The 27950-nt window shown below is 46.8% G+C and overlaps 1 protein-coding gene and 1 long non-coding RNA gene across 2 annotated transcripts in view; both read right to left on the bottom strand.

The window, feature by feature from the left end:
- The window catches only part of RAB31 (RAB31, member RAS oncogene family), a 123539-nt gene that overhangs the window by 91887 nt on the left and 3702 nt on the right, over window positions 1-27950 (bottom strand). The window lies entirely within an intron of this gene.
- Window positions 53-27950, bottom strand: LOC142861582 (uncharacterized). The gene is made up of 2 exons (XR_012912815.1): window positions 5891-27950; window positions 53-2454 (listed from the first exon to the last, which is right to left on the bottom strand). It is a non-coding gene; the product is annotated as an uncharacterized LOC142861582 (long non-coding RNA).

The raw sequence follows: 27950 nt of genomic DNA, 5'->3' as shown, positions 1-27950 counted from the left end.
AATTGAGTGTATACATTTTTTACCTCCTTGGTTAAACTTATTCCTAGGTATGTTATTCTTTTGGATGCTATTATAAATTGAATTATTTTGCTAATTTCAAATTGTTCACTGCTGGTATAAAAAACAGAATTTATTTTTCTTATTTTTGTGTACTTACCTTGTACCTGTGACTTTACTGAATTAATTTATTGGTTCTAATAGTTGTTTTTTGTGGATGCCTTGAAATCTTCTATATCTAGGTTCATTTCATCTGCAAACAGAGATAATTTTTCTTCCTTTCCAATTTGGATGCCTTTTACTTCTTTTACTTACCTAATTGTCCTGCCCAGGACTTCCAGCACTATTTGAACAGCGCTGGTGAAAGTCCTTGTCTTGTCCCTGATGTTTGATAAAAAGATTTCAGTCCTTCTCCATTGAGCAGAATGTCAGCTGTAGGTTTCTCATACATGTCCTTCATCACGTTGAGGCAGTTCCTCTCTTTCTCTGAGGGTTTTTATCATGAGAGGTTGTTAGAAATTGTCAGATATTTTTTCAGCATCAATTGACCTAATCAGATGGTGTTTTTTTCCTTCATTTTATTAATGTAGTGTATTACATTGATTGATTTTCTTATGTTGACCCACCCTTGTGCTCTTTGGGATAAATCCTACCTGATCATGGTATATTATCCTAGGTATATGGTACATCCATGGTATATGATGCTGCTGGATTCAGTTTGCTACTATTCCCTTGAGAATTTCTGCATCTGTATCATAAAGCTGCGGACCCCATTTCTTCTAGGTTAGCTAAAATGTTGGCCTACGGTTGCTCATAGTGTTCTCTTACAGTCCTTTTCATTTCTGTAAGGTTGGTAATAACGTTTCACTTTCATTTTTTATTTTAGTTATTTGAATCTTTTCCCCTTTTTCCTTAGTTAATCTAGCTAATGGTTTGTTAATTTGTTCTTCCCTATTATTTTTCTATTCTCTATTTCATTTATCTCCACTATAATCTATGCTTCCTACCTCCTGATAGCCTTGGGTTTACTTTGCTCTTTTCTTTCTGGTTCCTTGTGTTGTAAAGTTGGGTTATCGATTTGAAATCCTTGTTCTTTTTTAACATAGGTATTTAGAGCTAAAGATTTCTCCCAAGCACTGCCGTGAAGTTTTAGTACATTGTGCTTCCCTTTTCATTCATCTCAAGGTATTTTCTAGTTTTCATTGCAATTTCTTCTTTAACCAAGTTGGTTGTTTATGGTTCAATGCTCATTTTTATAATACTAAGAGAGAAACTGCCAAAGTCTTGAACTATCAGGATTAATTTGTTCTGCTTTTTGCATCTAAGTTCCTCTCACTAGGGTCCATTCCTGTCATTGGTTAACCAGGAAGCACCACACCTTTGTTGTTTTTAACAGAGACTACAAAATTTTATGTTAAAAATAATTATGAAAGGTAAAATCGACTCAGCTACAGATATAATATGAACATATGTTAAAGATTTATTCACCTTATTAATTAGGGAATAATAAAATGTTACAGTCAGTTAAAAGGAGAAGTTGAAGAAGTCATTCAAGTACAAATTTATATGATTTATATGGAATAAAGGAATGTTGAAATGAATTTATAAATATTAAACTAGCTTTTCCCATGGTTTGGAGAAGGTCCTTTTAACTATGCCAACATGGTTTTTTTTTTTTCTTTTTTTGCATGTCTACAGAAAATAATTACTTTGCATTGCTACCAGTTACCTGCAACTTACAGAAATGAAAAACTGATTAAAAGCAAGGACCAGAACCCTTGCAAAGGTACACTCTACACGATGCATGGTTTTCCACTGGAGATACCAGCAATCTCTGCTGCTTATTCCAAACTTCCTCACAATATGAAATGGAAAGCAAAAAGAGAAGAACTAAAGATGTGGATGAGAAAAGAAATTCTCACAGGCAACTCAACCACTAAAACAAGAACTGAAATGAGAAAAGAGCAACACGTCTAGGGTGCACCATGAGGAGCCTGGGGCGCAGGACAAGGTAAGGAGCCGCAGCGAAGTGAGTCTGCACCCACCCTGCCTGCAGTCCACAGATCTCTCTGCAAACTGAGACCCAGGGCCCCAAAGGCACGGGAGGCAGGACAAATAAACAGATCAGGCCTGCAGGAGGGCAAAACCTGGGGCTGCAGTAGCTGCAGCCAAGGTCTCCTCCGTGGCTTCCCAGAGGGTGGTGGTGACTCAGGGTGTGTCAGGGGTGACTAACATAACTGGTTTTGCATGTGGCCTTAGAAGGCAGATCCCCTGGAGCCCAGGGCAGGAAGCACATCTTGGGGGGGATGTCCTAGACTCAGGAGCTCCCCCAGCCCACCCAGCGTCCAACTCAGCTCCAGTCTGGGAGCTGTGGTGAGACACCCGCCAGGTGCTACCTTCCTAACCAACCAGCCTTCGTGTGAACCAGGAGACAGTTGAGTTGATTGTCACTGCCAGCTGGGAGACCCCCTGGCAAGGTCAGACCTTACTGAGAATTGCAAGTTTGATTTTAGGGTGGTCTTTCAAAGCAGGGCTCAGTTAGGCTTGGAGAAGAATCACGACCTTGCCGCACAGGGTTGGTGGCAGCAGCAAGGCGAGGGCTGGAGGGGTTCAGACACTCCCAGGCGCAAATTCCCACTGAAGAGTCGGGGAGCCTTCTGGGAAGCTCCGGGGCATGAACAGTGGTCGCGTTTGTCTGGGCGGACAGGCCGGAAGAGCAAAGACATGCTAATGAGACAGAGGAAATTTCCTTCTGGAAATCTAGAAAATAACAGCAACTTTATTTTATTTATTTATTTTTTTGAGACAGAGTCTCTCTCTGTTGCCCGGGCTAGAGTGCCGTGGCATCAGCCTAGCTCACAGCAACCTCAAACTCCTGGGCTCAAGTGATCCTGCTGCCTCAGCCTCCCAAGTAGCTGGGACTACAGGCATAAGCCACCATGCCCGGCTAATTTTTTGTATATATATTAGTTGGCCAGTTAATTTCTTTCTATTTATAGTAGAAACGGGGTCTAGCTCTTGCTCAGGCTGGTTTTGAACTCCTGACCTTGAGCAATCCGCCCGCCTCAGCTTCCCAGAGTGCTAGGATTACAGGCGTGAGCCACCGCGCCCGGCCAATAGCAACTTTAAAATACTTTTCAGATAGGCATTATATAAATATTCAGTTATTACTATTCTTTGACTTAAGGCAATACTTTATTTTCAAGTGATCTATGTATTATATATATAATTCAGATATTACATCTATCCTGTTTATTTTCAATAACAGACATATTATTTCATAGCTTTCAAGTATATTAAAGTTATCCGTACAACTGTTAATCACTCTTCTTCATATGCCAGGAATACCTGTACAGGGAAAGTTACCAGACAGAACTGAAGAAATAAAAAATCACAAAATTCAAGGGCTGAATTCTTAAAGGCTTGTCACTGGTCCCCATTTCACTCGGTACAATGACATTTCAGAGCCTATTTATCTTTTTTTTAAATAGACATTATTCTCATCTACAACATTTGTGAATAAAAACATCTTTCATGAGAAGACAAAAAGCTATGAAGAAAATGCATAGAAAGCCTCTGGCATGCAAACTTGCAGGGCCAAGGGTGGCCCCACTTCAGCCTGGCACTGAGAGCACAGCGGAAGCCCCTTCTGTCTGCTCCAACAGGACTTGCATTTCCTCCGTCTCATTAGCATGTCTTTGCTCTTCCGGCCTGTCCGCCCAGACAAACGCGACCACTGTTCATGCCCCGGAGCTTCCCAGAAGGCTCCCCGACTCTTCAGTGGGAATTTGCGCCTGGGAGTGTCTGAACCCCTCCAGCCCTCGCCTTGCTGCTGCCACCAACCCTGTGCGGCAAGGTCGTGATTCTTCTCCAAGCCTAAGTGAGCCCTGCTTTGAAAGACCGCCCTAAATCAAACTTGCAATTCTCAGTAAGGTCTGACCTTGCCAGGGGGTCTCCCAGCTGGCAGTGACAATCAACTCAACTGTCTCCTCAACAGGATGTGCTGGTGAGGGCTGGGCTGGGGACAGCTCAGTGTGAGACAGGACACAGGGCGGGTACCCCATACTGCCCCACACTGCCCCAGGCTGGCAGCCACCTGGGGAGGCCGCTGACTTGCTTTCCCAGGCTCCCTCAGGGTCTCTAGGGACCCTGACATACCAGGCCGCCACACGCAGTGGATGAAGGATCCGTTCCGCTCAGGGAAGAAACAAAAGAGCCACGAGAGAACAAAGAGAGCATCTCCATCCTGGCCGGCAAGCTCAGGGTCAAGAGGAATGTCACCACCCCTGAGGGCGCACTGGAACAGGAGGAGAGCCTGTAGGAACCGTCCAGGTAGAGGCCTCCACCCCTGCCCCAGAGCCAGCAGGGCCCTCGGAGGCCCCTCCATGTGGTTGTGGGTTCTGCTAGACCTTCTCCTCAGAAAGCCCCACAGGGCAGGTGACGGGCCGCTAACAAGAAAGCACCATCGGTTTTGACTCTGCAACTCCAGGCTTTGTGATCCACCCACATGGTGCTCTTGGTCACTTAGCGCTGGCACCCAATTCTGAAACTTGCCCCCACCTGGGGGTGCCCAGAGCGACGCCTGTCAAGCCACGCAGCACACACTGGCCCAGCGGGAGTCAAGCCTACCTCAGCACAGCCCCTGCCTGGGGCTTGCCCAATCCAGCATCTTAAACCCAGTAGGGTCTGGGTTTAGAACCCAGAGGCCACTTGCTAGAGGCCAGGAGGACACATGCACTGCAGTGCGTGCTGCCGCTGGGGACCACATCAAAGGCCCCTAGAGGCCACCTCCTGACACCAAACACCCCTGTGCAGCAACTTCTACTGGTCATTTCCCAAGGAAACCTGCTCTTATTATTATTATTATTATCCCCTTAGTTTAGCATTGTTATGACACGGCCAGTAGATGGCCTGCCTCTGGGTGAACATTAGCCCATCAAAAGAATTTTAAAATTTGCATTTGGAGAAGTAAAGATGTCTTTACCGCAAAGTAGTGTCATCCTGGTGCAATAATGTAAATTAAATCAAGTTCTGGGCAAATCACTTGCTCACTAGAAGTATTGGGTAAGTATTGGGTAAGATGACTTCTATGATTCATCCTAGAGAGGAAAGAACAAGCTAACTAATGACTGGCATCAACCTGGATGTTCTGGTATTACTTGTGCTATTTCGCTGTTACAACACCTCTGTGAGATGGTTATCACTACTGTAATTTACAAAGGAGGAATCGGGGTGTCAGAGAGGCTCAACCGCCCAACTTAAGGCCACACAAACAGCAAGTGATGGAAAGTCAGGCTGGTCTAAACTAGAATCATCAAGTTCCTCCGTCCTGCTTCTCCCTCTGTGTCCAGGGTCTGGTGAGAATCAGCTCAATAGAACATAAAAGGTAATCGGGAGAGAAACTGCTGCGGGTCTGCAACACCTACTCTCCCCTGCATCTATTAGAAAAAGAACCCTGAGTTTCAGCTGGGCCCTTGGTTACGCAGGTGAAGACTACATTTTCCCATCTCCCTTGCAGGTAGAGGTGGCCATGTGACCAGGCACTGGCGAACAGGATGGGAGAGCAAGAAACTTGTTGATCTCACAAGCCCCCAGCTGCCAGGCTAACAGAGGAAAAAGAAATGACATCTATCCTGTTGACGTCACTATACTTTGGGATTTCTTGTTTGGGTAGCTTAACCTGTGTCCTAATCAATACAGTACGTCTTAGAAACTTAAAAACCTGCATTTCCTCTCAGTTGGCTTGGAACGATGCTGACAGCTTGTCTGACAAATTTGCTTGCTCCCCGCACCGCTTCCACAAGGGAGAGCTGCGCCCCGGACTCTGCCTGAGTTCTCACAAATTCTAAAGCAGCGAAATCCAAATTTATGAAATTTACTTATAGTGTGCCACTATGTCATGCATTACAATTTCTTTAAACTCATACTCTTCCCAATGTCCTTATTTGGAAAATGCCACCGGAGGAGGAAAAAACAAACTCCTTTTTCTCCTACTGTATTCTCACAACGAGAATGCTTCTGTGACCATGTGTTGGGGGCTTTCCCCACACACTGAGCAAGCCGCTGATTCTCTGACGGACACCAGCTAGGCGCCTCTGACTCAACTCCACTCCGACTACCTACCTGGAGATAACGCCAGCCCCCAGGCTGAGGCGCGCCCCAAAGGACCACCCCCATTTCAGACGTTCTGACCTGTATTCTGACCGACTATAACTCGGGCTTCCCATGACCTTGTATTTGATTAGCCTGCTAGAGGGGCTCACAGAACCCAGGGAAACAGTTACTTAATGTTTACCAGTTTATTATAAAGTATTGGGGCTCAGAAAACAATACCCCAGAATGAAGGCCTCAGAAGCAACAGTTTTTCTCTGGCCTTCTCCTGTCCTTCTGTCTCTCAGCCCCATTCTCCCCCAAGGCGAGCCATGGAAACTAGAATGCCTCTTCCCCAAGGTGGGTCACAGAAACCAGAACCCCTTTTCTCCAAGACCTGACATAAAACCTAAAAATATTATTCTAACTTTCCTTCCACCTTTCTGTGAAAAAACTGGCCATAAAGAAATTATTTGACCTGCCTTGTTTGGCTGTAGGCAATAACACCCCCTATTCCAGAGAGAGTCCTGCCCACACCCAGAAGGAAGAGAGGCCAAGAAGTATCTAGACACACAGGCCTTGCAAGGTCTCCCCATTCAGTCTGTTAGCATCAGAGCCTACCCTGTTTGTCCAATCATATTTCTACACACCTGTCCATACTTTGTTGAACCTAAGCATAAAAATGGAATCTGCCCTGTATCTTTGAGTCTTCATGCTGACAGCTCCTGTATGCATGTTAATAAATTTGTATGCCTTTTCTCCTATTAACCTGCGTCTTCTCAGTGATTTTCAGCGAATCTTCAGACAGCGAAGGGGAAGTCATCCCAAGGCCCTGACAAAAAGGTATTATAAAGGATACCGATGAACAGCTGGACGGGAGATACCCACAGGACAAGGGATGTGGGCAGGCAGAGTTTCCATCCCGTCTCCAGGTGAGAGCACCCCCTGGACCTCCACGTGCTTCAGCTATCTAGAAGCTCTCCAAACCAAGTCCTTCTGATATTGTGGAAGCTCCCTTACATAGGCATACTTGATTAAATCATTGGCCACTGGTGAGGGACTTAACCTTCAGCCCCTCTCCCCTCCTCAGAGGTTGGGGGGCTAGGGCTGAAAAGTCTGACCAGGGCCAGACGTGGTGGCTCACACCTGTAATCCTAGCACTCTGGGAGGCCAAGGTGGGAGGATTGCTCGAGGTCAGGAGTTCGAGACCAGCCTGAACAAGAATGAGACCCCCCTGTCTCTACTAAAAATAGAAAGAAATTAATTGAACAACTAAAAATATGTAGAAAAACTTAGCCGGGCATGGTGGCACATGCCTGTAGTCCCAGCTACTCTGGAGGCTGAGCCAGGAGGATCGCTCAAGGTCAGGAGTTTGAAACCAGCCTGAGCAAGAGTGAAACCCTGTCTCTATTAAAAATAGAAAGAAATTAATTGGCCAGCTAAAAATACATACAAAAAATTAGCCGGGCATAGTGGCGCTTGCCTGTAGTCTCAACTACTTGGGAGTCTGAGGCAGGAGGATCGCTTGAGCCCAGGAGTTTGAGGTTGCTGTGAGCTAGGCTGATGCCACGGCACTCTAGCCTGGGCAACAGAGCAAGACTCTGTCTCAAAACTAACTAAATAAATATTAAAAAAAAAAAAAAAATGAAAAGTCTGACCAGCCCCACCCCTGAAGCCACTAGGGCCTATGAGCCACGGCTCAACCATTAGCATACAAAAGACCCTCTCATCACTCTGGAGATTGCAAGGGTTTCGGGAGCTCCAAGTCAGGAAATGAGGATGAAGACCCAACTGTATTTCTTTTGCAAATCACACCTCCCAACCCCATGCAGCTTGTTGGCAGGTGGTGTGTCTGCCACTGTGCTCTCCCACCAGGGCTGTGCTGCTCCTTCTTCAGAAGCTGCCTGGCGGGGTTGCCACAGCAGCCAGCACCATTCAAACGCAGGCAGGCTGGCTGCTGGCCAGCACCATGTTGTTGGTGATCCTGTCTTGTTGGTGAGCACTGGGGCAGACAAAACTCTCTTTATGACCACTCAGTAACAAGAACTTTACAAGAGGCAGAGGGGCTGGGCATCTGTTAGAGCCCTCTGACCTGTTTAGAGCCCCCTGCTTGGTTTCCTCATGCTGTGGACTATTTCAGCTTCTTCATGTACAACCAGTCATCACTTTGAGATTATATAATAGGCATGGGACAGTCCTCTCCCACACAACAGAACGCATTCCTTCCCCTCCCCATGTTTAGACACTCTTCTCTTTTCAGTTAGGAAGAATTAGACCCATGCCAGCAAAAACTGCCTATTTTTGTCAACAGAAGGTTAAGAAAATTTACTTTTAAATAATTTGTTTTTAAAATAATAACTTCATTTCATCAATCACCCTTCCCTCTCCCCAGGTTGTTTAGTCTCTTCTTTCTAACAGCTACCACCTCAAACTTCAGGGACCTGATTTCTGCAGAGGAATACCAGAACACTCCTGCGCGCGGTCTCTGCGGGAGGCTGCGTGGGAGGACGGGCGGGGCCTGCAGACCGACAAAAGGCCAGCTGTAGGAGGGCCCGAGAACCTAACGGACAGAGCAGGGCACAGAGGCCACAGCAGACAGCAGCCCGAAGTCCCAGGGGTCCCATCCACACCCCGACTCCTGGAGGCAGTCAGCGCCCAGAAAATGGGATGGGCTTGGAGTTCGGGTTGGGACTCCAGGCAGGGAATGGGAATTAGAATTCTAGGCAGAGGAATTAAGCAGAATAAAGGAAGAGAACCTGGGCTTCTAGAATCCCTGTGGATACTGAAGGATGGGACAACTCTGGGACAGAAACCTGTCCTCAGTCTGACGGGCAACAAGCAACGCCGGAGCCCAGCACTGTGGCCTCGGCCGTCCCCTCATCCACTGCAGCACTTGTCCCATGTTCCACACCCCACGTGCATCGTGCATCGTGCATCGGGCAGCGGTGACCCGGCGTGCAGAGGGCAAAGAGCGCTGCGCACTGTTTGCGAGGAGGGAGGATCTAGGATCTGGGATCGTTTTAATAGACAATATTGCACGGTAAGCACAATCTATCCCTAACTTCTAGACTCTTATTTCCCACTGACTTAGCAATTTCTGGACTAACTCCGGTGGAAGTGATTCCACTCACATTGAAGTGGAAAAAATAAAGATTTACGACATGGAAAATGCCAAGTGCTGGGATGGTGGAAACTGCAACTCACCACTCGGCCTGCTTGTTTTCCAGCAGAGATCCAAACACATCAGCCAGTGCGTTCAAGAGCCAGGGACCACGCGGCAGCTCAGGCCACCATGCCACTGCTCCCCTCACTACCCTCAGGTTTCTCACTCCTTACAGAGGCTTTCGGCAACCACCCAGTCAACTCAGCTAATACAGCTAATGCTCCAGATTATTATGCTCAGGAAGGTGAGCATTGGCACAGAAGCTGATAACTAACAAGACACTCAGCACCCAGCAGAACTCTTGCATACTAATAGTGGCTCAAAAAATATATGTTGTGGCCAGGTGTGGTGGCTCACACCTATAATCCTACCACTCTGGGAGGCAGGAGCAGGAGGATCGCTTGAAGTCAGGAGTTCAAGACCAGCCTGAGCAGAGTAAGATCCTATCTCTATAAAAAATAGAAAAATTAGCCAGGCATGGTGGCGCATGCTTGTAGTCCCAGCTGCTCAGGAGGCTGAGACAGGAGGATGGCTTGAGCCCAGGAGTTTGAGGTTGCAGTGAATTATAATGACGCCACAGCACTCTAGCTCAGGCAAGAGAGTGAGACTCTGTCTCAAAAAAAAAAAACCTGTCGCACAAACCTGCAGCCTGGGTGCTCAAGGCACCCTGCACCACTCAGCTCTCATCAGCTGATTCCTTCATGGGATTTTTAAATTTGCCTGTGACCTTGTCACTTCATCATGACAGTTAAGGGCAGTGGGGAAAAGAAAGTCCTTTCAGTAGCACCAAGCACTAAGGAGAGTGGAAGAGACGGCTCCGGTGAAGAGCGTGGGCTCTGGAGCCAGACAGCCCAGCGCCCACCTTCTGGCTGCACGCCCACACCCACCCGGCTCACAGGGCTGTGCGAGGACCAGAGCTGGTGAACAGAGCACTCAGCATGGGGCCTGGTGACTAGCATTCCTGCTGCTGTTCTGGGGGTGGACTCTGCCATCTGTCCACCCAGCTGGAGCCCTGGGCAGTGGACACATGACTTGGGCCTCCTCTGCCACTTAGGAGCTTTCTCTCGGGACAGCAGACCCAGGGCTCTGGTGCTGCCCCTGCCCGGCTGGCCGGGCCTCACCCAGCGGCAGGCCTTCCTCCCTGCTGGCTGCCTGAGTATGGCCTCATGTCCTCCCCGGACGCAGGCTGTCTGGCACCAGTGCTGGGTGCAGCCCAAGAGCTCCAAGGGAGCCACAGGGCCCTGTGCTCCAGGAGGGAACTGTTTGTCACCACTAACGTGTGTATCTTCTACATTTTGCCCTCCATGCACGTACATATATTAAAAGAGAAAATGAATGAAAAATGGAAGCCTACCTTCACAAACATATAAGCATTACACCTGTTTGATTTCAATTCCTGTCTGTGTGGGGAGGATCTTCTTATCACAGACTGAAAGACAAAGTCCCAGAAAGGCAGGCATCTCTACATCATCAAGCCCTGTGAGATCCACTAAGAGGACAGATCCCAACCCAGCTGATCACCAGTCACCCTAGTGGCGGCAAAGCCAGCCCATATAAACCAAAAGCAGAGAGAATCTCATATCGCCCAGCACAAGTTCATTTTCTAATGTACTTATTCCCTCTTTTACTTTATCCTGTCCACCACCCAGCAGAAGTAATAAACTATTTATTTAATGTTGCAAAATAAAAAAGAAAATATCCAAACAAGAGAAAGGACTAAAGAAAGCACTACACAAGACCTAATAATGCCAATTAGCTAAACTAGCCTGAATAAAAGCCAGCCAGCTTGATGTGCAGCCGTGTGAGACCTCAGATACCCAGTGAGTTAAGACGGCAGGAGCCAGACAGAGAGGAGAACGTGTCGACTCAAGCCCTGTAGTTCTGATTTCATTTCTCAGGTTCAAGTGCAACTCCCAAAACGCAGAGCTGTCAGCTCAGGGTCCTGCAAACTCAACTCACAGGAGATGATAAACACGGAGACCTCTTCCTTCTCTCCACCCCAGAGGTGCTTTTCCCCAAACTCATCATGTACCATAAGAGAAGGAAAGAGAGAGGCACACGCTCCTTAACGCTGCCGTGTGCAAACACCAGCCCACTGGGCACCTCCTGCAGACAGAATACAGAATGCCTGAGCACCAGCCCTCTGATGTCTTCCCGCTGTCACTTCATCCACTTTGCATCAGGAGAATGTTTGTCATCAGGAAACACGATTTGCATTTAGAATTTTGGCTTCTCCAGATGCAACTAATTCTGTAACCATGTTTTCAAAAATATAGTGATGCTCAGAGGACTTTGTTGAAGGCTACATTTCTAAAATACTAAGACAGGAAGTATTTTACATCTGCCCATTAAGTTTGGGGCTGGCTGAGAAATTAAGTAAAAATATTTCCAAATAACATGCATTCTGTTTTTAAGCTTAAAATCTCACATTTTAGCTACACCCACGCAGATGATTTAGAGCACAGCTGAGTTTCATTAGTGGATCTGAATGATTCAAACTGTTTCTTCCAAAAGAGATCTTTTTACCTGAAGCATATGAAAAGTCACCCAGAATCTACCACATATTTATTACCACATAGACAAGTGTCCTTCTTTAGATCTGTAATTCAAAACTGTTATTCCTTGTGCACAACAGAATGCTGTGAGTGTATATCAAGAGAAAAGTAAAAAAGCAACCAGGAAAAATTCATAATTAAGGCTGTAATGACTCTAAATATTTAAAATTCAGAAATAAAGGAATTTAGGCTGGGCACAGTGGTTCACGCCTACAATCCTAGCACACTGAGAGGCCCAGGCGGGAGGATCACTCAAGGTCAGCAGTTCGAGACCAGCATGAGCAAGAGTGAGACCCCATCTCTACTAAAAATTGGAAGACATTAGCTGGACAACAAAAAATATACAGAAAAAAGTAGCCAGGTGTGGTGACACAAGTTCATAGTCCTAACTATTCAAGAGGCTGAGGCAAGAAGTTTGAGGTTGCTGTGAGCTAGGCTGAAATCAGAACTACTAGAACAGTTTCTTCTTGCATGCAGGAGCTGGGACGTGTGGAACGACAAAATGGCCAAACACCCCGGGCTCAAGGCACGTTCCCCACTCACTGCCTTCCTGACACTGAGCAAAAGGCCCCTCACATCGCTATGCCTCTGTCTCCCACACCTGCAGATCAGAGACAAAATGGGTTTGTTTGAGGATTACATGCTCACTGTAAGCTGTAAAGTGCCGAACACACATAAGGCGTTGCTGTCAGTGTTGTCATAAACAGACATGTTCAGGCCTCCCTACTGTCAAGGCCAGACCACCTCTGACATTGGACTTTGCCTCTGCACATCCCAAACCTTTCCAGAAGTGGAAAACAGTTATCTTTACCTCCCAAAGCACCTTGCCAGGACCCCGATATTGTGGGAATTTGCCTCTTTTCCTTCCACAGAAGTGTTTCGAATCTGGTTCAAATTAAATTTTTTAAAATACAAGACTGCTTTTTGATTTTCTTTTTTATTTTTTACTAGAGATGGGGGTGTCTCCATGTTGCCCAGGCTGGTCCTGGCCTCAAGCGATCCTCCCACCTTGGCTTCCCAATGTGCTGGGATTACAGGCGTGAGCCACCACACCCAGCCGGACCCTTTATTTTTTAAAATCCCATTCTATTAGACCAGTGGTGTCCTCCCTGCTACGTGCCAGTTTTGAACAAGTAATTTGTAACAAATAACAATTAATAGCAATAATAAGTTTGTGGCATAGTAGTTATGTGCACTGGGTTTTGCAATCATACAAAGCTAGTTCTAAACCTCGTAGCATCGTTTATTAGCAGTGATTCCTTGAGCATGTTACTTAACCCCCTGAACTTCAGTTTCCTCATTAGTACTAGACGAAGGTAATGTAACAGAGAGAATGGCCTGAAAGAAAAATGGCAAAAATATTTTGTCTCCTTGTGGCCTGGCCTGCATCCCTAAGGCAGGTTAAGTCTTTTGTTATCTTTTGTTACAAGAGATAACTCAGCCATCCCAGGCCAGTGCCAGCCCCCTAAGGTGGGTCCGGGAGGGCTTTGCCTTGGACAGAGATGGGAGATTACAACAGTTAACCACAACAGCCAAGAACGGAGGGCCCTCCCTTTAAAGGCTCCGTATTTCTGCTAATGTTCAGGAAATTTGGGTCCTGAGATGAGAAGATCTACCATTTTTCTTCTTTTGCTAGCAAAGTAATAAGTCTCTTTCCTTCTCCTCACACCACACGTTCTCGTTCTTCGGATGCGGCCTCGAGGACAAGTGCCAAGCTTTTGGTAAGAGAGTTTGGGTCCCTGATGTGGGCCCTGGCTGGGTTCCCGGTAGAACAGCGTGCTGCGACTGCTGACAGAGGCAGGAGCAGCCACGGGTCACACCGTGGGTTGGAGCATCGCCTGTCACGTAAGAAAGCAAGCGATCCCTCGCGGCTGCTGAGGCCTCCTTAGCCCCAGGAGCCCCGGCTCTTTCTTCCCGAAGTGGACGCAACTCCAGCAGCCTAACAGAGCTGAGGGAAGGAAACAGATCTGGGAGCATCGAGACAGGCATGGCCACATGTAAGTAAGGTCCCCCAGGACGTCAAGCCCGTTTCCACCCATGGGGGGTTTCAGACCTCCCTGCTGGATTTGTTCTGAAGCCCTGATTTAGGCAGGAAATCAGGTGGTTTACTGGGACTTGGGGACCTGGTTTGGATTTGGAGCTCTTCTGTGTGTCCCAGGGAACAGAGGGCGGGGGAGGTGCTGGGGGGGGCGTGGACCGAGATTTGCAGAAGGTTCCTCAGGGAGCCGGGAGATTAGACCACCCATATCGGGAGGGTTTTGAACCTTCCAGTTGGGGTGGCATTTACCCCCTTTGGATTCCCATTTGTGACCCTGCCAGCCCCATGGGCATTTGGGGCACTGTTGAGGTACAATTTGGGGTGTCATTTGTCCCATGTGTTTGACAGGCCTGGTATTTTATGTTGAGAACTCACTCTATTGTCTGTGTTTGTTTCTAAAGTTTTGTTGCAACACAGGAAAGTTCCATCTAAAAGTCCCTTGGGAAAAATTCTGGCTGAATGGTTAACTTATAGCTGCAAACCTACATCTAAAGAAAATGGTTTTATCATAATCCAATGTATGTGCTAGAGTGTGAGGAAAAGTAGCTGTTAAATGAAATTGTAAATTGTACTGTCTTGTAACTTATTTTGCCAAAGGTCAGGTAAATGGGACAAGATCCCATATATGTTGGGTTACTGGGTAGGAAATGTCTGATTTATTTGAGGTTGGACATTTCATGTTTAATGACCTAGCGTGATCTTAAAGCCCTGGGATAAAGTTAACGGTTTAGTAAAACAGTTGAATTCCCCTGGCAGGAGGGGGAACCGGTGGCGCGGCCCACTGCCACGTGGTGAGGGGCTGGGGAAGAGAGCGCCTGCTGCCCTACCCCCAGGCACACATGCTCCCTGGGACGGGGTCAGGGGAGCAGCCACGGTGCCCGCAGCCCATCTGCGGGAAGACACGGCAGGCTCATGCTTGCACTGGCCTGTGCCCTGCCAGAGGCCGGCTGCCAGCTGGGGAAACAGCCCCGGCCACCACAGGAATCCAGAGTCCGACCGGGGGCAACTAACACCCGCACCATGTGGGCCACCTGTGGCCAACGTGATGGAGGTGGGCTCAGGGGATCAGGGAGCCCCCATCCTTTCTGCCCTTTAGGTGGCTGGTAAACGCGTGATCTTGAGAGAGCCTGGGCCCACTGTCGTGTGGGAGGGCGGACGGCCTGAGCCTCAGCCCCAGCGCCTGCCACGGACTGTCTGTGTGCTTGCCTTAATGGATTTGGTGGGATCTCATTTGGGAGGGCCCTGTTTGCAACAAACTGTTTATATGCTCAAGGTGGTCCAAGGACAGAAAGGTGACCCACTGCAGGGAGCCCAACATGTAGGGGGCCCATTCCTTTCATTAACAGTTTCACTCAATATTAGTAGATTTTTTTCAGGCTGGGAATGCAGAGAGCAACTAAAGCTCCAAGACGGGCTCCTCGCAGGACCCACTGGCCGGGGACAGGACTTTTGCTGAGGTCCCGTGCATGTGCGCCAGCACACAGCAGCAACAAGCCGCGGAAGACGGCAGACATGAGCAGTGCAAGGAGAGAGAACAAGCAGGTGGACAACGGCATGCTGGACGCTGTGGACAGGCAGCCATGAAGACAGCTCCCCTCCTATAGCAAAGGTGTCAACAAACACCGCAACAGCATGGCCGAGCTGCAGAAATCTGAAGCCCAGAAGGAAGGGACCTGGAAACCAATGGAGGCAGATGAGGCTCAGACAGCCCTACTGTCAACAGGACCCAGGAGCCCAGGGAGCCCTGGGCGTTTCACAAGGTGACTACTCTGTGCTGGTGTTGCTTCCCATGGTCTACACCTGGATCTACAACACGATGTCCCATGGTCACCCATGGACTTCTTCAAGTGGAGCCTCAGTGGGAACTTGGTGCGACCTTTCTCCAAAGAGTTGGACACAGTGAACTCAATGATCCTCCAGGTTGTCAAGATGTTCATAGGCTCCCCTCCTCCATACAAAGTGACAATGGACCCTCTTTTGAATCAGAGATAACCCAATAAATAAGCAAAGTCTTACATCTAGAATAGAATTACACACATCCTGGAACTGATGCAGGAATGTGAGAGAGGACACTGCTGTTCATCTCCCTCTGAATAAGGACAGCCCTCAGATATAGGCTTAAGTTAAGCCCCTAAGAAACGGTTTAAGAGAGACCCTCCTAACACCCCGAGGTAAATATGGTAACATAACCACGAGTAAAAAGCAGGGCAAAGCAATGTGCCAAATGAGTGGGTTCCGTGCTAAGCACTATGCATGAGTTTGCCTCTTTCAGGTCTCTATCCCAGCTGGAAGCAGAGAAGTAGAAGGGACCCTACGAAGTGCCTCTAACAGCTCACACCTTGTTAAAAATATTTGTCATCCTAAACCTTGTTTGGTGCTGTATACAATTTCTGAATTTGCAGAAGCCGGTATCTCAGATCAACTACAAAGCACAACTAATAGGGACCTCTGCACTCAGAGGTCCCATGTCTCTTTGTAGCCCAGCCCTGTATCAGACATTGTGTACAAGCTGATAGTCCATTTTGCTTTCCCTCTCATCACTGTTATAGTTATTGCTTATGATTTTTTTCTGTTGTTGCAAATACACTGACAAAGCTTTGCAATGACATACATAAGTATAAACCTTCCATCTAAAGCATCACCCCCATTTCAGCAGGAAGTAACCCAATGACTACACCCCTGCTCCCATATATATAGAAGCATAAAATTGACCAGGGGAATATGTAACACAGGGAATGGCCTGAAGGAAAAAAAGATGGCAAAAATATTTTCTGTCTCTTTAAAACTTCCCCCACTCTTTTTGGGAACTGTGGCCTGGCCTGCATCCCTGAGGCAGGTTAAGTCTTTTGTTACAAGAGATACTCAGCCACCCCAGGCCAGTGCCAGCCCCCCAGGGATGTCCAGGTGGGGCTTTGTCTTTGTCATAGATGGAAGATTACAACAGTTAACTGCAATAGCTAAGAACTGAGAGTCCTCCCTTTAAAAATTCTGTATTTCTGCTAATGTTCAGGAAATTTGGGTTTTGAGATGAGAAGGTCTACCATTTTTCCTCCTTTGTTGGCAAAGTAATGAACTTCTCTTTCCTTCTCCTCAAACCACTTGTTCTCGTTATTCTGATGTGGCCTCAAGGATAAGTGCCAAGATTTTATAACGATAATACTAGAACTTGCACTTACAAGCCCGTTATTGTCACAATATATGTAAGGTACTTGTTCAGCAGAGTAGGTTAAGGATGATCACAAATTCTTGTTATTCCTTCCATCAAGAGGTGGAGTTTGATTCTTCTCCCTTTGTTTCTGGGTTGGCCTTAGTGACATGCTTGACCAATAAAATGTGGCAGAAATGACATTCTGAGATCTGTGATACTAGGTCATAAGAAGCCTTTTAGCTTTCCCCTCAAGGACCTGAGGACTGAACTTGGATCTTTTTCTTTTGCTAAAAACTCTTTCCTAAGGAGGCCAGCTAGGTCAGGCTGACAAATGGTAAATTCCTACTAAGTGGCTTTTGTTAACCAAATAAAGCAGTGGTTTACTTCCCAACCTGATTCTGGTATGGCATTAACATCACCTAAAAGATAGAAAGCCCCTGTCTTAACTCAAGCATCCTAGCAGATGCCTATCATAAATTTAAAATATCTTAACTCAAGCATCCTAGCAGGCGCCTATTGTAAATTTAAAATGTCCTCCTGTCTGGACCTCCCAGAGTACTCATACCCTTATCTTAAAGTAAGCATATCCTTTCTGGTCTTCTAGATAAAGTCTAACCCAGCCAATTGTCAGCCAAAGAATCTTTAAACCCACCTATAACCTGTAAGCCCCCGCTTCGAGATATCCCACCTTTTGGGGCCAAACCAATGTATGCCTCTCATGTATTGATTTGTGACTTTGCCTGTAACCCCTGTCTCTCTGAAAATGTATAAATCTGAACTGTAACCCAGCCACAGCGAGCCCACTTGCCCAAGGCCTCTTGGCAGTGGCTCCAGGTCATGGTCCTCAAATCTGGCTCAGAATAAATCTCTTTAAAATTATTTTACAGAGTTTGGCTTTTTCTGTCGACAGACCCTAGAACACTTGCTATAGGACCAGCCAGCCAGCATCTAACAAATAAACCTGACTACCCTGAAATTCCATGCTGTAAGGAAACCTAAGCTCATAGGGTAGAGGGGCCCACATGGAGACAGATGCCTAATTAATCCCCCAATGGATCCAGCCAGCCCAGCCCAGTCACCAGATAGGTGCATGACAAACCCTTCAGATGGCTCCAGCCCCAGCCATCATCGTGACAGAAACTGCATGAGAAACTCCAAGTAATAACTGCCCATCTGGCAGAGGACATTGACTCATGCCTATTATCCCAGCACTTTGGCAAAAGGATCCATTGAGACCAGGAGTTCAATACCAGCCTGAGCAACATAGCAAGACCTTGTCTCTACAAAAAAATTAAGAAAAAAAAATTAGCCAGGAGTGGTGGTGCATGTCTGTAGTCCCAGCTACTTGGGAGGCTAAGCCCAAGAGTTAGAGGTTGCAATGAGATACTATGATGCCACTGTACTATAGCCAGGGTGACAGAGCAGGACTCTGTCTCAAAAAAAAAAAAATGCCATGTAATAAATTGCCATTTTCAGCCTGAGTTTGGGGTACTGTGTTACACAGCAATGGGTAACGGAAACACTGAGTGTAGTGCCTGGCACATGAGTTATAGTCAGTACATGACAGTGTGCTGTTATAACTACAGGGATGTTACCTTTTCTCGTAAACCACAGTGATTACAAGCTCACCTGCATAATGATGTCGTTCCCAATCAAAGACATTTAGAACTGCTCCCTTGAAAGAAAGGAGTAAGTTTTGGCTTCAATTCCTGGCCTATGTACCAAACCTTCTCAACTATTACTGACATCACCGACATTCATGGTAGAAGCAATTACAAATTCTTACAGTGCCTATGAGTTTATAATTACCGCTTTTCTTTCACCCATGGACATTTTTAATGACGAAGAAGTCAAGGACATATGAAGAAGGGACATTAGTGTAACTACTTTGTTTATACACACAAGTAGGTATACTTTTGATTATTTGTGACACAGCAGTTACAATTAACAAATCAGAAGCAAAGCTTTGATGCAAGTGAAATGTGCAACCATGTAATTCGCATTAATAGCAGCAAAATATTTAAATCAGCATAGTATGAGTTCATTTCAATATTATGAGTATCATAGTATGAGTTCATTTCAGTATTATGAGTATCGTAGTATGAGTATCATTTCAATATTCCTAAATGCTTATATGTTAGTTATACTATATTACATATTAGGTTCTCACTCTAGCTTGGATACAGTTTGTCCCCATCAAAACTCCTGTTGAGATCTGATCGCCAGTGTGGCGGTGCTGGGAGGTGAGGCCTGGAGGGAGGTGTCTGGGTCTTGGGGGTGGAGCCCTCATTAACAAGTAACGCCCTCCCACCGGGTGGGTGAGTTTCCGCCCTAGCAGGAACTGGAGAGTTCCCGAGATCAGGCTGTTAAACAGTCTGGATTCCACTGTGTCTCCTCTCTCATCCTCTCGCCACAGGAGGTCTGTGCACAAGCCCCCTCCCTCCGCTTTCTGCTGTGAGTGGAAGCAGCCTGAGGCCCTCACCCCAGGCAGCACCCCAACCCTGGACTTTCCAGCCACCAGAATCAAAAGCCAAATAAACCTCTATTCTTTATTATTTACCTGGTCTCAGGTATTCTGTTATAGCACAAAACAGCCTAAGAAAATTGCCTTACTAAGATTAACCTAGGAGATGAAGATCTAGAAATAATAAACTCATCTTTTTAACTAGGCCTTTTTAAAAAAATTGATATGCCTTATTTATTATTAGTTTCTTATACAACTAATTATTTTAGAAGATCTTTAAATGACTGAGTTCATTATACACATGCTTATAAAAATGCTTTTAGGAACAAAGCCCAATGCAATCTTTGCTTTATTTTGCCATACAGACTTTAAGGTTTCAACAGAATCTGTGTATAGCCATGGGAGTATACAGGGTTTTCAAGGTTGTCCATTAGTGTGTCCTACCAGAAAACGCAGTAAAACCACAGGCTACTCCTTCAGGAATAGCAGCATCTCAGCAGATATCTGCCACACCTAAGAACATACCTCCATGTTCCACCTGGTGGTGCCATAGGAACGCGGCCTTCCAAGTCCAAAGTTCTGCCAACACTCTGACACTTCATTAGGGAAGAAAAGGGCTGCATTAACCCCTGGCCAGCCACAGTGATTAATGAGAGCAGGATTTCTCAGGCCCCTTTAAGACTCTACAGACTTTATGACGGGGAAAAACAACCCCATAGACTCCAATGTAGGCATTAACTAGTTTATTGTGTAAATATATACATATGATAATGGTACACATAAACTGTGCTATTCTGAAACCACAAAGTAGACATAGGTGCATTGGTTAAATGCAAATTAAACTATAAAGCCAATGACATTCAACTTGCATTAGTTTCCCATGAGGGACAACGTTGCTCTTCTGTGGCTCTGACACCACGGACATCGTGGTTCAATTCCCTCAAGCTCCACGGTGTGTCAGCTCAAGAGAGACCACAGCTCACATGGGACCACGCCCAGCACCTTGCTGCTGCTGCTGCTGCACTCTGATGGCCCCCCATGACCCCCATGGCACCCTTGGTGTCCTGCGGTCTCCACACGGCTGCTGGGCCAGGGCTTCGTAAAGGCAAGTTTACCTCATCACTGCTCTGCACAAACACCTTCCCGAGCTCCCCCACCTGAATCCTGGGAAATGCCAAAGTCCCTACACTGGCCCACAAGACCCCATGGCCCCAAACCCACCGACCTAACCCCATCTACTCCTCCTCTCTCCCCTCTCTCCTGTCCCAGCCACAATGTCTGCCCCAGACTGCCGGGGGCACTCACCCAGCCCTGCCGGGCTGACCTCTCTGCCCCTCAGGCCCACAGAGTTGCACGAATTCTGTCTCTTCGGCCTTCACTCAAATGCCCCTTCTCAGTGACGCCTTCCTCAAGCCACAACCTACACCCACCCCACCTGAACAGCACCCCAGCCCCCTTCCTCGCTGCCTTTTCCTCCACACACCTATCAGCGTCTGTCATACTCGGTATCTGCGTGCTGTCTGTCGCTCCTACTGCAACGTCAGCTCCATGAGGTCAGGGACGTTGGGTCCCTGTGGCTTCCTGCTGTGCCTCCAGGCCCTACACACAGCCTGGCGCACGCAGGCACTCGGTGAATGCCTGTGGCGGTGCTACAGAATCACGTGGTCTTCACGTGGCCCAGCGCACTGTTTCTGTACTAACTCTGCCTCAGTTCTTTTCTCGTTAGCCAGTTTCAATGGGCATTAAAGTAGTGACGCAGAGTTCTGTTACAGGATGATGACCTGAAAGATCAGGATGAAATTGTATTTATTCTTCAAAGAATAGCACAAGGAAAACAGAAGCGAACACACCCAGAAAACCTACCGACTCTGAGAACAGATGAGCAGCCCCACATCTTCCCTAGGTCCCGTCATAAGGAACATGAGATTCAAGAATGGAGAGAAAGCCAGATACCCACCCTGCAGCGGCCATCGCGCCCCAAAAGGATGTGGCTGCTGTCCCGTGACAGACCAGGGAGCCCAGGGAACAGCTCGCACAGACAAAGCACAACACTACCCGATAAGCCAGGGCTTCGTAAAGGCAAGTTAGACCTCATCACTGCTCTGCACAAACACCTTCCCGAGCTCCCCCACCTGAATCCTGGGAAATGCCAAAGTCCCTACACTGGCCCACAAGACCCCATGGCCCCAAACCCGCCGACCTAACCCCATCTACTCCTCCCATGTCCATCAGGAGCCCATGTCCTGATGTTGACAGGCCTGCCGTGTAACCAACCATAGGTACACACTTTCGAATGTCAAGGCCTTTTCACAATCTGACCGAAATTTACTTTCCAATTTTATTATCGGCATACCAGTTATTTCCAGTAAGATCCCAACAGATCTCTACTGATCAAACATCTCCTTGGGTCCTGCAGTACATTTTTGTAGGTTTTGATTTAAGTATATGAAGTAGTAACATAATACATGCTCACTAAATAAACCAAAACAGAGAAGCAAAATAAATACTCAATTATTGCTAAGCCCAATCTGCCCCTGCTCGGTGCACATAACCACTCTGACACCTAAGTCTTCGCAGAACCTGCTCCCTGTGTGCCGCTGCATCGGTAAGCAGAGCCACCCCGCGCTCCCAGAGACCCGCCCTCTTCTGCGCCCACCCTGGCATCAGCCCTTCTTCCGGCTCCCTCAGCAAGCACCCTCAGACCCTCCGTGGCTACCCCGAAATGCCACTGGCTCTGACCTTCCGAACATCTGGCAATGAAGCAACCGAGCATCCACCCGGGGTGACTGGTGTTGCTACTTGGCTTTCCTGTTTATGCCCCATGGGATGGAGTACGAGTACGCCCTGGGCCTGCAAGCCTCAAGGGCAGAGTCCCCGTCCACGGGCAATTGTTCCCCACCGCTACTGCTCAGCGGCCGCACTGCAACTCTGATAAGTGAAGATTTCTATTACCCCCACAGCATCTGGCCCACCCTGTGTCAGTTAAATCCTCATTTACTTTACACAGGTCCCCTTTTGTTGTGTTCAGAACTAAAGCAACAAAACTCAGGGAATTTTATTCTCTACCAGGTAAGCCCGCCAGGTTTGACGGCAACCCCGCAGAGTCTGGCGGCTGGCCGGGGACCTGCTGAGCACGAGCACGGTGGCACAGCGGGAAGGTCAGCACACTCCCACTCGGTGGGTGGTGGAAGGAAAACAAGCGTAGAACTATCTTCCTCCACGAGGGAAGCCCCGATGCCTCTCTCGAGGAGGCCGGACTGGTGAGTCCCTGTGGGAAGTAGAGAGAACAACAAACTAAAATGATAGAAGAAAATGATCCTGCCCAGGCAGAAGAAAACAAAGACAAACAGAAGAAATACAGGGCAGGATGGTGGGGTTGGTGTTGATTATGAAATAAGAAACAATCATCTGAGTGTAAGACCAAAAGCAGGGGAAAAGAAGAGCACCAAGGAGGTGAGTCACCAGGAAAGGCGGGCGGGCGGATGACTTCCCTGAGGCCGGCGGGACTGCGGAGTACAGAGGGGACAAACGGGACACAATGAAGTGTCACTATTAGGAAAGTTAAAGGCATCATCCTAAGTCCCTCACCAGTGCAATCTAAAACTAAAATCAGCACATGTCATTTCGCTACTTAATCATTTCCCCTACCTCACAACCAGACTAAAATTTTAATTAGGATGAGCACGTATTACTTTATATCACAGTATAAATATCCGTGACCCCATATTCACGCTGAAATCCTAACCTCCATGGTGATGGTATCAGCAGGTGGCACCTCTGGAAGGTGATTCAGCCACGAGGCTGGAGGCTCACGACTGGGATGAGTGCCCTTATGAAAGAGGCCCCAGAGCAACCCTCGATACCAACAGAAGACGCAGTCTGCAGCCTGGCAGAGGGCCCTCACCAGGACCTGACCATGCAGGCCCCCGACCTTGGACTTCCAGCCTCCAGAACTGTGGGAAGTATGTTTCTGTTGTTTATAAGTCCCCCAGTCTGTGGCACTTTGCCATAACAGCCCAAATGGACTAATACACTTTATATTGAAAAAATTAGCTCTTTAGAAGTTTATTATAAAAGTTTAGATAATATTTTAGCTCCTAAAATAAACAATTAAATTTATTAGGTATGTATCATTAGAACTATGAAATGTTCTTTAACAACAACAAAAACAGATGTTCTTAAACTTATCATAATGTAAATGTCCTGGCCAATGGTTTGATTATTAAAAAACAGAACGCTTTGCTCTTCCTTCCCCCTGTCCACAGGTGGCAAGTTTTAAGCGATGTGTGTGTGTGTTTTTCCCAGTTAGAATAGTGACTCCAATGATGGCAGAAAGAAGTAATACTGGAGAATTCAGGTATCTTGTTCTTCCAGAAAAACAAAGGCACTGATAGAAAGGGATCTGAGCTTTGTGGTTATCTTGTTCACAAAGGAGGAAAGACAAGGGAAATGACGTCCTCTGTGCTGCCCATTCAATTCTCTGACATCCCCAGTATTCTAGGCACCTCTAGGGGAACTGAAAGTAGCCTAAGATATCTTTTGAGTTCAACACAGAGCAAACAAACCACATTCACAACTTTCAGAGAAGCTGAACAAGTCTAAGGCATCAAATGCAAAGAAATATACTAGAAAAAGATTCATTAAAAGAATCCACAGTGAGAAACTCATTCAGTGACCTGATGTCTATCTCATTTTTCTTTTCCTGATTTTTGCTGACAAAGTTAGACAACAAGAAAGACAACGCTGGTTCCTCCGGACACACACTCCTCTCGGTTCAGCAGGCCAGAAGCTGCAGAGAATGTCAACCCCTGGGGAAACAAGGGGCAGATGCTTCCACCCTGGTCTCTGAAGAAACTGAACACAATTGCCCACCAACCTGCTCCCACCTGTCCCAGGTCTTGGGCCCCTATTCTACTCAATCGTCTGCCTTCTTTCCCTGTATAGTACATACTATCTCCTAACACGCCATAAAATACTTTTCCATCTTTCTGCTAAAATGTAGGCTGCACAAGGTCAAAGTCCTGTGTCTATTATGCCCAGACACACCACTGCCTGACACTTGGAGAAGCTAAGAAATATTCTTTGAATGAATGACTTAGAGATAAGTGGAGAGAGTGATTTAATATTATACATGATCACATAAAAAAAAGAAAGACCATTCAACATAACCTATGTTATATCCTCTCCAAAACACTTAACCTGAAAGAAACAATGAAGAAGTAATTAGACAATTCCAGATCTTGGGACTTTCTACAAGACAACTGGCCTGGATTCTTAAAATTGCCAGCATCATGGGGGAAAAGGAGGGGAACTGCTTTAGATGCCAATTGATCAAAGAGACTTGGTAACCAAACATCATATATGATCTCTGACTGGACCCTTTAAACAGCCGTAAGGGACATTTTGAGACAACTGGTAACATCTGAATACAGGATATATGTTTGATACTATTATTGCACCTGTGTTCAATTTTGGGGGTGAGATAATGGTATTATGGTTATGCAGGAGAATGCCTTTTCTCCTAAAAGATACACCCTAAAGTATTTAGGGGTAAAACATCATGGTGTCTGCAACTTACTTTCAAATAGTTAGAAAAAAATTTTTTTAGACCAGGCACAGTGGCTCACACCTGTAATCCCAGCACTTTGGGAAGCCAAGGTGGGAGGATCACTTGAGGCCAGGAGTTCAAGATAAGCCTGGGCAACATAGCAAGACTCCATCTCTTAAAAAATAGGAATTAGCTAGGCATAGTGGCACATGTCTACAGTCCTAGCTACGTGGGAGGCTGAGGCAGGAGGATCACTTGAGCCCAGGAGTTTGAGACTAGCCTGAGCAACATAGGGAGACGCTGTCTGCGTGGTGGTGTACACCTGTAATCACAGCTACTTGGGAGGCTGAGGCAGGAGGATGGCTTAACCCCAGGAGTTTGGGGCTGCAGAGGGTTATGATCATGTCACTCCTCTACAGCATGGGTCACAGAGCGAGACCCTGTCTCTAAAAACAAAAAAAAAGTATTATAATTTATATACATTACAGAGAAAGACAGAGAGATAAAGGAAGAGTAGCAAAACGTTATCCCTGCTAAATCTAGGTGACAAACATTCATAATACTATTCTCTCAACTGCTGTATAAATTTAACTTTTTTCAAAATAAAACACGGGAGATGGGGGATTAAAAATAGAATAAAGCCCCCCATGCTAGAGAGACAGTGGGATCAATGGAACAAACAGGCTGGAGTGGAAGAGCTGTACAGAAAACACCGTGAGACCCTGAGCCCATCTGCAGGGCCTCAGCCCACGCCACCCTTCCTCCTCACTCACCCCGGCGCACTGTTCAAATACTTCCTATCCTGAGAGAACTTGCCAGATTCCCCTTCCCAGCCCCCACAGTATTTATCTTAACTTCCATCACCTCCCACTGCAAGTGTGACACCTCCAGCATCACACCCAACGGCACGGGCCACGACGCAGTTCCTGCACATGCGCTGTCCTTTCTGCCCAACCAGGGGCCTCCCCACGTGCCGCACCTACTTTCTATCTCCAGCAGAGCCAGCACAGCACCTTGCCACAGCAGGTACTTAAAACAGACCTTGTGCAAGCACTTTCTGTCCCTCAAATGTCCCCATGTCTAATAAGACGTGACAGTCAACATTCATCGTCATCACACCACACTACTTCTGTTGTGCGTGGCACGCCGTGCTATATCCTACAATAAGAACACAAGCCATGCCGTGGAGCTCACTGCTGGGGTGTCTGTGTCGCTGGAAAGGCAGGGATCACAGCCATGCTGTCTCCATGCAGCCACCCACAATTCCCGGCATTAAAGGAGCACTCAATAAATGGTAAATAGTTGAAGGAATGAATGCCTATTCCATTTTCAAACACAAATCAAAAGTATAATATTTGCATAGGCAGATAATTAGCTTAACATGCCAGACTCAATTAAATTTCAAAGGCTTTTTCCAATTAGTGAGCTCAAAATCTTTTTGTGTCCCAGCATCTTACAATGTAAAGCTTTCTACTTTCCAGTAGCTTTAGCCTTGAAGCAGATCTAAGGGATATAACACGCTCACCAAAACAGTAACATCAGACCAGGACAAAGGTAGGGCCACACACCTGAGCACAATAGACAGGTGCTATGCAATTAGTGTTTGTGTCCCCCCCAAATTCATATGTTGAAGCTTAATCCCCAACGTGAGGATATTAGGAGGTGGGCCTTTGGGGGGTGATTAGTCATGAGTGTAGAGCTCTCGTGAATGGGACTGGTGTCCTTATAAAATGAGAAAGAGACCAGAGTACTCTCTCTGCCACATGAGGACATAGCAAGAAGGCAGCTGTCTGCAAACCAGAGCCTTCGCCAGACACTAGCTCTGCCAGCACCTTAGTCTTAGAAGCCCAGGCTCCAGAACTGCAAGAATTAAATGTCTGTTGTTTAACTCACCTAGTCTACGGTATTTTTCTTATAATAGCTCAAATTAAGACACGAGAGATGGAGGAAGGGACCATGAGAAGTTTGAAAATGCTCCACAAATTATTCTGATACGCACACCAGAGATGCCCTAAGCTCTGAAAGCTGGGGGTGGGGGGAAAGCGGAGTGCAGCAATCCTGACCCTAAACAAGAGGATCAAAGGGACCCTGATGGATTCCACCAGCCTGGGCTGGACGTACAAGGCATATAGCTGGATTACTATACCCAGGCACTGCGGGGAAGACATCCCACTGTATCATTTATATTTATTCTTGTGTGACATAGAAGCTATCCAGAGTCACCAATGCTGAACTATACTTTACACAAAGGGTTCAATTTAATAGAGGAATCAGGTGTGGGAAGAATTAATGTTGCGGCCAGCCTCCCCGCCCCTCTGCATCCATCCCCCAGACCCCAGAGAAATGCCAGTATCTGGGAAAGAAAAAAATTAGTATGTTAATATAATAGAATCTCAGGCTTGGAAAGCAAATGTGATGGTTACCTAGCCCACTTGCTATCCTATGCATTCCTTCCTTCCACAATAACACCAACAAATTCATATAACCTTATTGGGTACTTTCTCAAAGCACTCACTTGAGGTTGCACAGCTCTGACTAATCTGCCTCACTGCTAGCAGAAATGTGTTCCTCTCTTGGGTCCTAGTGCCCGCAGGTATCACAGAGCCCTTCCACGTAAAGGCCCTGGACATGGGTCAAGTCCTCATTACCCGGATGTCTCACCGAATCCCAGGAATGTGGCTGCTCCATGGTGAGCCACCACACAGATTCTCACAAAGGCCAAGAGACGTTTCAACAAGCTCCTTACCAGAAGCAGAGAAGCCCTTAGTTGTCTCTTAACCACTCAGCTATTGAGGAAGTGGTCGAAATTTCTAAATTGTTGTCAAGACAACCAAAGTCCAAATATAAATCTCTCTGGGATTCCATTAGGAAGCAGTGTTTAAGTGCAGGCACACACATACTCAGAGGGAATAACAAAATAAAGATCTTCTCCTCCTCCTCCCTCTCC

The sequence above is a fragment of the Microcebus murinus genome, chromosome 17 (assembly GCF_040939455.1).
Source record: "Microcebus murinus isolate Inina chromosome 17, M.murinus_Inina_mat1.0, whole genome shotgun sequence".
Lineage (NCBI taxonomy): Eukaryota > Metazoa > Chordata > Mammalia > Primates > Cheirogaleidae > Microcebus > Microcebus murinus.
This window is presented reverse-complemented; position numbering and strand designations above follow the sequence as displayed.